At 37.0% G+C, this 12,610-nt stretch overlaps 1 long non-coding RNA gene across 1 annotated transcript; it reads right to left on the bottom strand.

Moving 5' to 3' along the window:
- Positions 1-314: 314 nt before the first annotated feature.
- Positions 315-12,258, bottom strand: LOC107856917. Its single transcript, XR_001670736.2, has 3 exons — positions 12,130-12,258; positions 11,673-11,805; positions 315-412 (listed from the first exon to the last, which is right to left on the bottom strand). It is a non-coding gene; the product is annotated as an uncharacterized LOC107856917 (long non-coding RNA).
- Positions 12,259-12,610: the final 352 nt, after the last annotated feature.

Below are 12,610 nucleotides of genomic sequence, written 5' to 3' on the forward strand. Positions count from 1 at the left end.
GAAAATGGGTCCCGGAGCATCACAAGGTGCTTGAGGCTACGAGTAGCCCCAAGCTAACCCTTTGAGCCATTTTCATTCTGTTCAACACAAATCAATGGGGTTTTCGTAAATAACCCTCAAATATCAACAGAGTAATCATCATCGAAGGATAAAAGAATTTCAGAAAGATAACAAAATACGACTTATTAGTCAACTCCCAACATCTATATTAGTCTGACAAGTCTCTAAGAAAATCAATAAAACCAACGAGCCATTGACACATGCCCCAACTGACTCATACTCAGTTATCAAATGTAAACAATTCCATGAAACAAACATCAGACATCACATCCTCTAAATATGAGGATTCACCACAACAGAGGATGTAGAACAGCTTGCCCAAAGAGTCACTGTCGAACATGGAACTGAGCACCTGAACCAACATTCCGAGAAAATGCAGACCACATCCGAAGATGTGGGTCAGTACCATGGAAAGGAACCAAGTATATGGCGGTGTATGCAGTTGTATAAACATCATCATCATCATAAATATTTATAAGAAATAGGCAGGATGTATGAAAGACTCACATAGCCCGAAGAAAATCATCATAATCATGAGAGGATAAAAAAAGTACAATAACACATGTGAGTCATCATATAATTTGTCAATCACTTTTAATTCATCAAGAATATCAATTCTCATAATGTAAATATCATTTAAATCTTTCGAAAGAATAACTTCCACAATTACACTTTCAAATCACTTTACCATTCACCATAGACCCAAGGAAACACACACAAACTGGGATATCCTATAACCGACATAAACTATGTGAGCTACATAGAGTCCAACGTACAACCCACGTTGGGGAGAGCCGTTCTATCCTTGCCATTAAAGTAGGACTATGGATTTCAAATCCACAAAAACTAGTGATCACTATATAAATCAGCCTCAGGCTCACTCCTACGGGGGCATGTAGTTCTAGGGAAGTAAGGTCGCTTTATACCTCCCACTCAGTACTAAAGATTTCTCCTGGACTTAGCTAAGATCATTTCAAAGACAATTCACAACAAAACAATTTTAGTAATATATAAATATACATCGGGAGCCATCATGCTTCCCATCTATTAAAATAAACCACATTGTGGATTTCTTTCACACTTGAGTTCAAAACAACTCCATTAAGACCAAAAGGTCAAATCATTCAAAATATCTCAAATATTCAACATCAACGTGCTTATAACACACATTTTCTAAAAAAAACACAATTTCCAATGGGGATTCAAGACCCAAATATCAAAATCATGATAAATATCATTCAAGATTCATGCTTTATATCTTCACACATGCAAATTCATCTTTCAAAATCATAAACATCAAGATTTCATCATAAGATATGGGTTCATGCTTCAAATTCGTAAAAATCAAATAAAAATCATGCCTTTGTAAATAAAATTACTTTTGGGCACAAGAACGAAAGGGAGTTCTTATTGAAAAACCCCGCATACATTGAATGATGAACTTTAGCTCGATACTCATTTTTGAGATGTTAATCGTGCCTTTGAATGATGGTTCTTGGAGTTCTTGAACTAGGAACTTGGAATCTTGAATAAATTTGCAGAATTAATGGTGAACTTTGGAGGTTCTTGAAGTTGGATGTAGGAGCTTAGGGTTTTCTTTTTTAGGAAATTTGATGAAATATAACATATAATGCTTCTAATGGGCTTTAATATAGGATTTGGATGGATTTTGGGTGAGGGGGCATGACCAAAACGCCCCTATAAATCAAAAAAATAATCGAATCTGTCCTTTGGTGGACTGTTTTGATAGTCTGAAGTAGATCAACCATAACGTTTTACTCCGATATCCAAATTGGATGAAACTAATTTCATTAGAAAGAGAACTCTCATATATTTCCGTTGATATATAGTATCTCACCCATATCATTGTGTACGAGGAGTTATGATTGTTTAAAATTGATCCAAAAATTCTCTTTTGGTAGGCTGAAATAGATCGACCATAACTTTTTGGTCCAATAGACAAATTAGATGAAACCAATTTCAATGGAAAGAGGACTCACAGAGCTTTCCGTTTATATATATTAGATCACCCAGATCATTATGTACAAGGAGTTATGATCATTTCAAGTTAGAGCAAAAATACATCAGGCCTCAGGATTTTTTCCTGCACGTTTTATTGTTTACTACTATTCACAGTTCGATCGAAATGGTTATAACTCGTCGCTCGGGTGTCCGTTTTGGATGATCCACATATCGTTGGAAATCTTATTTGATACATTACACAATGGTGGGTCATAATCTAAGACATTCCACACGAAAAATTTATAATTCATTCTAGAAGATCGAACCCAACACATTTATGCACAAAAGTTCAACGAAAAGTTTTCCGGGGTATTACATTAACCCCCTAGAAGCATTCATCCTCGAATGATGATAGATATGCCAAGATTAGATAGGGAATATAGCATACAGCTGAAACCATTCGTTAGACTCATCACCACATTGTTTCTCACTCCGAATCCAACATAGAATGCATAAGTTCAAGAAACTACAGCTGAACACATAATAAATAACAGCTGAACTACTGCAACTTTTATCAAAAGTGCATGATTTAGGAAAGAACAGTACCTTCGGCTTGATCGGAGTTCGCAAAAAATAGGTGCGGGTACTTGAATTGTATATCCTCCTCAGCTTCACAAGTTGCACCCTCAACAAATTGGTTTCGCCACAACACCTTGACCAAGGGAACTTCTTTGTTCCTTAGTCTTCGGACACAAAAATAAAGAATCTCAATAGAAATCTCATCAAAACAAAGATTTTCTTGAATATCAGCACTCATAGAGGAATCCACTACCACAGTATCGCTAATATGCTTTCTAAGCATGGAGACATGGAGTATTGGATGAACAGAGGACAACTCGGAAGCAACTCGACCTCATAAGCTACCTTACCAACACGGCTAAGAATTTTGTAAGGACCAACATAATGAGGACTAAGCTTCCCCTTCTTTCCGAATCTCTTCATCCCCCTCATGGGTGAAATTTTCAGATACACTAGGTCACCAACTTCAAACTCAAGGTCTCTCCTTCTAACATCCGCATATGACTTCTGACGACTCTGCGCAGTTTTCAACCTTTCCCTAATCAACTTAACTTTTTCCATAGGCTCAAATACAAAATCAGGACCACTCACAGCCGCTTCACCCACCTCGAACCAACCTATGGGTGATCTATACTTCCTCCCATATAAGGCTTCAAATGGAGCCATGCCAATACTAGAGTAGAAACTGTTATTGTAAGCAAACTCTATCAATGGTAAGTGACCATCCCAACTTTCCTTAAAGTCAAGTGCACAATTTCTCAACATATCCTCTAAGGTCTAGATGGTCCACTCAGCCTGACCATCGGTCTACAGATGAGAAGCAGAACTCAAAAGCACTTGGGTACCAAGACCCTTCTAAAAAGCTTTCCAAAATTGCGAAGTGAATTGAGTACCCCCATCCGAAATGATAGACAAGGGAACTCCATGCAGTCTAACTAGCTCTCGGATATACAATCTAGCGTAATCCTCAGTAATATATTAAGTATGAACAGGCAAGAAATGAGCAGACTTAGTCAACCTATCACCACAACCCAAATGGAATCATGATGGCGTCGGGAAGGAGGTAAACCAATCACAAAGTCCATATTTATCTCTTCCCACTTCCAAGTGGGAATACTAAACTCTTGCATCATACCACTAGGTCTTTGGTGTTCAACCTTAACCTGTTGGCATGTTGCACACTTAGCTACAAACGCTGCTATATCTTTCTTCATTCCACTCCACCAATAGATTTCCCGCAAGACTCAGTACATCTTGATGCCACCAGGATGGATAGAATATCGCGCACCATTTGTTTCAGCCATAATCCTCTGTCTCAGATCATCAACATTTGGGACACACAATCTACCTTGCAATCTCAACACACCATCTCCCCCTTGGGAGAAAACCTCTACTTTTTGGTCCTTGACTGACTCCTTCAGTCTGACCAAACTAGCGTCTAAGTATTGTTTTTCCTTCACTTCCGAAACCAAGGAGGATTCGGAACTACTCTGAAACCCTATACTACCTTTAGCAGAGTCAAACAACCTAACCCCCAATCTAGCCAAATGATGTACATCACAAGCCAACTCTTTCTTACCTTCTACCACATGCGAAACACTACCCATGGACACTCTACTTAGGGCATCCGCCACAACATTGGCCTTACCTGGATGGTACAACACACTCATATCATAGTCCTTTAACAATTCTAACCATCGTCTCTACCTAAGATTCAATTCTCTCTGGGTAAACACATACTGCAGACTCTTATGATCAGTGAAAACATCAACATAGACACCATACAAATAGTGTCTCCATATTTTCAAAGCAAACTCAACAACAGCCAACTCAAGGTCATGGGTGGGGTAATTTTTCTCATAGGGTTTCAACTATCTAGAAGCATAATCTATCTCCTTACCCTTCTGTATCAATACGTAACCCAACCCAACTCTCGAAGCATCACAGTACACCACAAAACCATCAACACCATCAGGCAAAGTCAAAACAGGGGCTGAAGTGAGTCGAGTCTTTAACTCCTGAAAAATCTTCTCACAAGATTCGAACCACAAGAACTTCACTTTCTTTTAGGTCAATCGAGTCATAGGAGATGCTATAGAGGAGAAAACCTACCACAAGAACTTCACTTTCTTTTAGGTCAACCGAGTCATAGGAGATGCTATAGAGGAGAAAACCTCAACAAAACGGTGGTAATAGCTAGCTAAACCCAACAAACTTTTAATATCAGTTAGAGAAATAGGTCTAGGCCAATTTCTAACAGCTTTGGTCTTTTGGGGATCAGCTCTAATACCCTCGAAAGAAATGATATGACCCAGAAAAGCAACTGACCTTAGCCAAAACTCACACTTACTGAACTTGGCAAACAACTTGTGATCTCTAAGGGTTTGCAAGATAGTTCGAAGATGATCAAAATGTTCATCCTCACTACGGGAGTACACCAGTATATCATCGATGAACACTATGACAAACATATCTAGATATGGTCTGAACACTCAATTCATAAGGTCCATATAAGCTTTTAGGGCATTAGTTAACCCAAAAGACATAACAAGAAACTCAAAATGGCCATAACGAGTTCGAAAAGCAGTTTTCGAGATGTCACACTCCCTAACTTTGAGTTGATGATTGCCAGAACGAAGGTCTATCGTTGAGAAATAACTTGCACCTTGCAATTGGTCAAACAAATCATCTATTCTCGGAAGGGGGTGCTTATATTTTATGGTGAATTTATTCAATTGGCGGTAATCAATGCATATACGTAAAGAGCCATCTTTCTTTCTCACAAACAACATAGGGGCATCCCAAGGAGAAACACTGGGCCTTATGAAAACCTTATCTAGTAGATCTTTAAGTTGCTTTTTTAACTCCTTAAGTTCTGCAAGGGCCATACGGTAAGGAGGAATAGAAATGGGTTGAGTATCGGGAAGAAGATCAATCCCAAACTCTATCTCTCTATCAGGAAGTATCCCTAGGAGATCATCTGGAAAGACATTAGAAAACTCATTGACAACGTTAATAGACTGGAGAGTTAGAGTCTCAGACTTAGTGTCTTTGACTCTAATGAAATGATAAATACACCCCTTAGAAATAATCTTTATAGCTTTGAGGTAAGAGATAAAATGACTCTTGGGTGACATCGAATTCCCAGACCACTCAAACACGGATGCACCCAAAAACTAAAACTTAACCACTCGGGTTCGACAATCAATAGAGGCATAAGAAGAATACAGCCAGTCCATACCCAGAATCATATCAAAATCTACCATGTCTAACTCAATCAGATCAACCAACAAGACTCTATAAAGAACGGTAATAGGACACTTTTATACACTTTTTGGGCAACAATCAAATCATCTACTAGGGTAGAAACTAGGATATGTTTAGGAATAATCTCAGGACTCATTTCAAAATTCACAGCAACCAAAGGTGTAACATATAAGAAACTGAATCCAGGATCCAACAAAGCATACACATCATACTGAAATATATGAAGCATACCAGTAACAACATCAGGAGAGTCCTCCTGTTCCTAGAGGAATGGTAAATCATAGAATCTATTCGGGTGCTGCTCGCCAGCATTGCTAGAAGAGGCGCTCTGAGCTGGGGTTGGGCGGGTTGCTGGAATTGGAGCACTAACAGTCTGAGTCTGGGTCTGAGGGCGATAGTCACAACGCCCTTGTCCATCCTATGGACAATCTCTAACTCTGTGACCCATGTCACCACATCGAAAACAACCCCTCTTCTCACCCCAACACTCACCCAAATGAGCCCTACCATACTTAGGACATAGGGGATGATTTGTCTTACTGCCAGCACTGTATTGGGACCTGGGTGCATATGACCTGCTACCTTACTCCTGCCTACCTCTAGGCAAGAGAGCACTAGCAGATAATGGTGCTGGCATAGACAAATGATTCTGATACTAAGGGTGACTCCCTCCCTGCTATCTAGTCTGACCTTATCTATGCTACTCAGACCTAGCTCTCTTATTCCCTCTCATTCTATCTCTTTCCTCAATCATGTCTGCCTCAATCTGTTGGGCATGAGTCATCAGCCTAGAAAGATTCATCACACTATTCAGCATAGTATACCTACACTCCTTAACCACATAACTAGACACTCTAATCACAAACTTACTCATACTAGCTTGATTATCAGCCACTAAGTCAGGAGCATACTTGGCCAACTGATTGAACTTTAGACAGTACTCCCTAACAGTCATAGAGCCCTGTCGCAGTTTCGTAAACTCTTCCACCTTCACCTCCCTCATCTCCAAAGGGAAAAACTTATCTAGGAATGCATCCTGGGACTCTTGCCAAGTTGTAGGTACAACTCCCTCACCTTTACGTTTCCTGTAAGCAACAACCCAATCATAAGCAAGGTCTTTCAACCTATACGCAGCCAACTCCACACTATGTTCCTTAGATACCTGCATCACCTGATTAATCTTCTGCACATTCTCTAAAAATAACAGTGGATCCTCATCAGACTTGGACCCATAGAATTCCGATGGATTCATCCGCATGAAGTCATGGATCCTGGCAGTAGCTGAATTACCTCCCAGCTGCTGTGGAGCTGGGGCTGGGTTGGCCTGAATATTTGCAGTAACAACTTCGGCTAGCACCTGAAAGGCTGCTCGAAATTCAGCATGAGATATGTTTTCATTCAATAGGTCAGCGGGTTGAGGTTGCTGACCATCATTATTTCTTCTCGCTCGACGTGGAGGCATATTTTTTAAGGAGGATAGCACGAATAAATAGCAGAGAGAGACACTTTGAGCATGATAGACTTCTAAAGAAAGAATCACACTTTTTCCTAAAATGTCTTATAGCCTCTTGCTCATAGATGTGGGGCACTATATACCGATGATCAAGACTCTACTTAGCGTGGCTTGTCAGACTCCCTCGGAAACCCTAAAACCTTACGCTCTAATACCAAGTTTGTAACATCCCAAAAAATAGGTCCCAAAGTGTCATACGGTGCTTGAGGCTACGAGTAGCCCCAAGCTAACCCTTTGATCCATTTACATTCTGTTTAACAAAAATCAAAGGGGTTTCTGTAAATAACCCTCAAATATCAATAGAGTAATCATCATCCAAGAATAAAAAAATTTCAGAAAGATAACAAAATACGACTTATTAGTAAACTCCCAATATCTATACTAGTCTGACAAGCCTCTAAGGAAATCAATAAAACTAGTGAGCCATTGAGACATGTCCCAACTGACTCATACTCAGTTATCAAATGTAAACAATTCTGTGAAACCAATATCAGACATCACATCCTCAGAATAGAAGGACTCGCCACAAAAGAGGATGTAGAATAGCATGCCCGAAGAATCACTATCGAACCTGGAACTGAGCACCTAAACCTACATTCTAAGAAAATATAGACCACATCCGAAGATGTGGGTCAGTACCATGGAAAGAAACCGAGTATATGGGAGTGTATGCAGTTGTATAAACATCATCATCATAAATATTTATAAGAAATATGCAGGATGTATGAAAGACTCACTTAGCCCAAAGAAAATCATCATAATTATGAGAGGATAAAATAAGTACAATAACACATGTGAGTCATCATATAATTTGTTAATCACTTTTAGTTCATCAAGAATATCAATTCTCATAATGTAAATATCATTTAAATCTTTTGAAAGAATAACTTTCACAATTCTAATTTAAAATCACTTCACCATTCACCATAGACACAAGAAAACACACAGATACTGGGAGATCTTATAACCAAAATAAATCATGTGAGCTATATGGAGTTCAATGTAAAATCCACGTTGGGGAGAGCCGTCCTATCCTTGACATCGGAGTAGGACTATCGATATCAAATCCATACAAACTAGTGATCAATATATAAATCAGCCTCAGGCTTACTCCTATGGGGGCACATAGTTCTAGGGAAGTAAGGTCGCTTTATACCTCCTACTCGGTGCTAAATATTTCTCCTGGACTTAGCTCAGATCATTTCAAAGACAATCCACAACAAAACAATTTTAGTAATATATAAATATACATCAGGAGCCATCATGCTTCCCATCTATCAAAATCAACCACGTTGTGGATTTCTTTCACACTCGAGTTCAAAATAACTTCATTAAGACCAAAAGGTCAAATCATTCAAAATATCTCAAATATTTAATATCAACGTGCTTATAACACACACTTTCTAAAAAAACACAATTTCCAATGGGGATTCACGACCCAAATATCAAAATCTTAATAAATATCGTTCAAGATTCATGCTTTATATCTTCACACATGTAAATTCATCTTTCAAAATCATAAACATCAAGATTTCATAATAATCATTATAATATATGGGTTCATACTTCAAATTCATAAAAATCAACTAAAAATCATGGCTTTGTAAAGAAAATTACTTTTCGGCACCAGAACGAAAGAGAGTTCTTGTTGAAAAACCCCACATACCTTGAATGATGAACTTTAAATCGATACTTATTTTTGAGATATTAATCGTTCCTTTGAATGATGGTTCTTGGAGTTCTTGAACTAGGAACTTGGAATCTTAAATAAATTTGCAGAATTAATGGTGAACTTTGGAAGTTCTTGAAGTTGGATGTAGGAGCTTATGGTTTTCTTTTTGTGGGAATTTGATGAAATATAACATATAATGCTTCTAATAGGCTTTAATATAGGGTTCGGATGGATTTTGGGTGAGGGGGAATGACCAAAATGCCCTGAAAAATAAAAAAAAATTTCGAATCTGTCCTTTGGTGGACTGTTTTGATAGTCTGAAGTAGATCAACCATAATGTTTTACTCCGATATCCAAACTGGATAAACCAATTTCATTAAAAAGAGGACTCTCATATCTTTCCATTAATATATAGTATCTCACCCAGATCATTGTGTACGAGGATTTATGATCGTTTGAAGTTGACCTAAAAATTCACTTTTGGTAGGCTGAAGTAGATCGACCATAACTTTTTTAACCGATAGACAAATTGGATGAAACCAATTTCATTTGAAAGAGGACTCGCAGAGATTTTCATTAATATTTATTAGATCACCCAAATCATTATGTACAAGGAGTTATGATCGTTTAAAGTTGGAGCAAAAATACGCCAGGCCTCAGTACTTTTTCCTGCACGTTTTACTGTTCACTTTTATTCACAGTTCGATCAGAATGTTCATAACTTGTCGCTCGGGTGTCCATTTTGGATGATCCACATATTGTTGGAAATCTTATTCGATACTCTACGCAATTGTGGGTCATAATCTAAGACATTCTACATGGAAAATTTATAATTCATTCTAGAAGATAGAACCCAACATGTTTACGCACAAAATTTCAATGAAAAATTTCCCGGGGTATTACATTATCATAACAAAATTTTATTTTTTGGGCGTTGGGCGGGGATGCTCCTTATTTATACAAACTTCAGCACACGTTTAGGCAAACTTAGGCCATTAATATTTATACAAAAAAGAATCAAATTAATTTATGTCACGCCTTTAAGTCTAGACAGGGCGGACAAATACCGTCCTACGCTGTACAACTGACATATATTCTACGTAGAAGATTTACAATTCCCAAATAATTATAGGGCCTATGTAAATGCATAATTCTAGGCCATTGAACACAACTAATATAGACAACTGAAACTATAACCACATAAGGTAATTTAGTATTGTCTACGAAGTCTTTAATAGAATCTGTAACCGTACAATGGAGAATAGTTGGAATGAAACTCCTAACACATCCAAAATATAACTACAAAAACGACTAAAAACTATAAGACGTATATTAGCTCCAGATGAGATAGAAGCTCACCAATCGCATTGAAGAACATAGGACGAGTGCCTAGTATGGAAGTCTACTTATTGGTATATCTGATTCTGTACTGCAGAAATATAGCATCCCAAATGAAGGGATGTCAGTACATATAAAATATGTACTGGCATGTAAAGCAGACAAAATAACAAGTATCAAGCATGAATGCTCGTATGTATTAGATATCAAAATGAAGAACTCTTGAGCATGCGAATAATTAATATACAATATGAAAAGGTGGATAATATACTAGTCTAGCTGGTTTATCTTAACTCAACTCTATGAATGAGAAATTATGGATCGATATTATCAGAAATAGTAGTATGACTTATGTGGGCAATTTTATTATTTTATACATATTTTCTCAATGATATTCTTCATTATGAGACAACTATCAATTTGCTTAGGTGATGTCTTATGCCTACATCAAATACAAATGATCATAAATGTCCTATAGAAGGCGTTCTGTATCAAATTTATGGCAATGTTGCCTCATGTGTATGTACACTTCTGTTTCTGGATCGTAGTCTGCTATAGGGTACGCCCCTCCTTAGGGGCTCACTATAAGGGTCTGCCCGTAGGCCATATGTGTCATATGTTGGCTCAAGTCAGGGGCATCCCACCTGACTCCAAATACAAATGATGCCACAAGGGAGGTACGCCATAATATTTGGGATCACTATAGTGGTCTGGTCTTAGTCCTATGCATAGAATCACGTCGAGTGATATGACAAGCCAAACCTATGTACCCTCCCATTTTTAACCTTATCAGGCAGTCCTTTTTATGCCTATGCAAGTTTATCGTGATAAATACTATTCAGTCATTAAAGTAGTGCTTTCCATATATACTAATTCATTTACTAGTATCAAGTTGTTCAAATGTTATTTCTTTATATCTTGCTATGTGATTCAATATACAAGTGCAACTATACTATGACTATTTACTCTAAACTTATAACCTGTGATAGATATCATATGAATTATAAGAATGCCTACAACAATACAATCATATGCCGCTTTATGGATACTTGACTTGACAAGAGTAAAACAAACTATGACTTTAATAAATAGACATGTGAAGGATGAAGACAAGTAATTTAAGATGAGAAGGGAACGTGAATATTGTGGAGACATTAGGCATCAGTATAGAACATGGAAGATTGGTTGATGTATATTAAGTAGACTATATCGACTTTTCTAAGAGAAATAAATAACTCTGGGTTATGCATTAACGGCGGAAGAGGGTTTAGCTTTACATACCTTTGATGCCTTCTAGCTAACGATTGGATCATGAGTTTCAAACAACTCAACATCCTAGGGCTCTTCTTTTGCAACCAACCAACCAATAAATTCAACCACCCCAAACATTGAGCAATTACTCCAACATAAGAAACTACATATACAATACACAAGTATATTCATCAATAATCCAAATGTTCATCTTACAACTTGTTTCAATACTCTTTCCTTACGCTCAAAATCAAGCAAATTTCTTTTAAAATATCGATATTAAATATTCCCCTAACAATAGAAATACCTAAAAGTTTATTTTTATCACAACTTTAATTTTTCTCCTTTTTCCCCTTTCAAGAACCCTAATTATAAAATCCACTTCAAGAACTAATATGAAATTCAATCAAATGGTAATTACTACTTCCTTCTATACTTCAAACATGTTTTCTATAATAATATTCAAGTAGAGGGTGGAGAAACTTACCTAATCAAAGTAAATTCCCAATTTCTCATGGTACCATTAAAGGAAGAAAATATAAACTGCTACTGATGTTGCTCGATTCTTGACAATTGAAGAAAGTTTCCAAGCCAAAACCTCTCAATACTAATTACAAGAAAGTAGAAAAGAACAAGGATGAAGAAAAATATTCATTAAGAGCTAGAAGGTACTAGTTGTACGCTCCTCTATTTTTTTCCCAAAAAAAAATAAGAGCACTAGCCCTTTTTTTTAATTTAATCTCTTCTTTTTTTTAAACTTCTTAACTTTCCTTCTTTTTTTCTAAGATAATAATGACTTATACCACCTTTTTATAATTAACAAAAATTGATTGGGCCCACTAATTTAATTTACTTATTATGAAAGCTCCGTTAATATAAAAGTACTATAATTCTACATAAAAAGTATTTTATGTAATACTTCATAGATTAAGAGTTATACTCTTCTAAATATTAAAATAAATATTAGA

Source organism: Capsicum annuum, chromosome 1 (assembly GCF_002878395.1).
Source record: "Capsicum annuum cultivar UCD-10X-F1 chromosome 1, UCD10Xv1.1, whole genome shotgun sequence".
NCBI classification, from domain to species: Eukaryota; Viridiplantae; Streptophyta; class Magnoliopsida; order Solanales; family Solanaceae; genus Capsicum; species Capsicum annuum.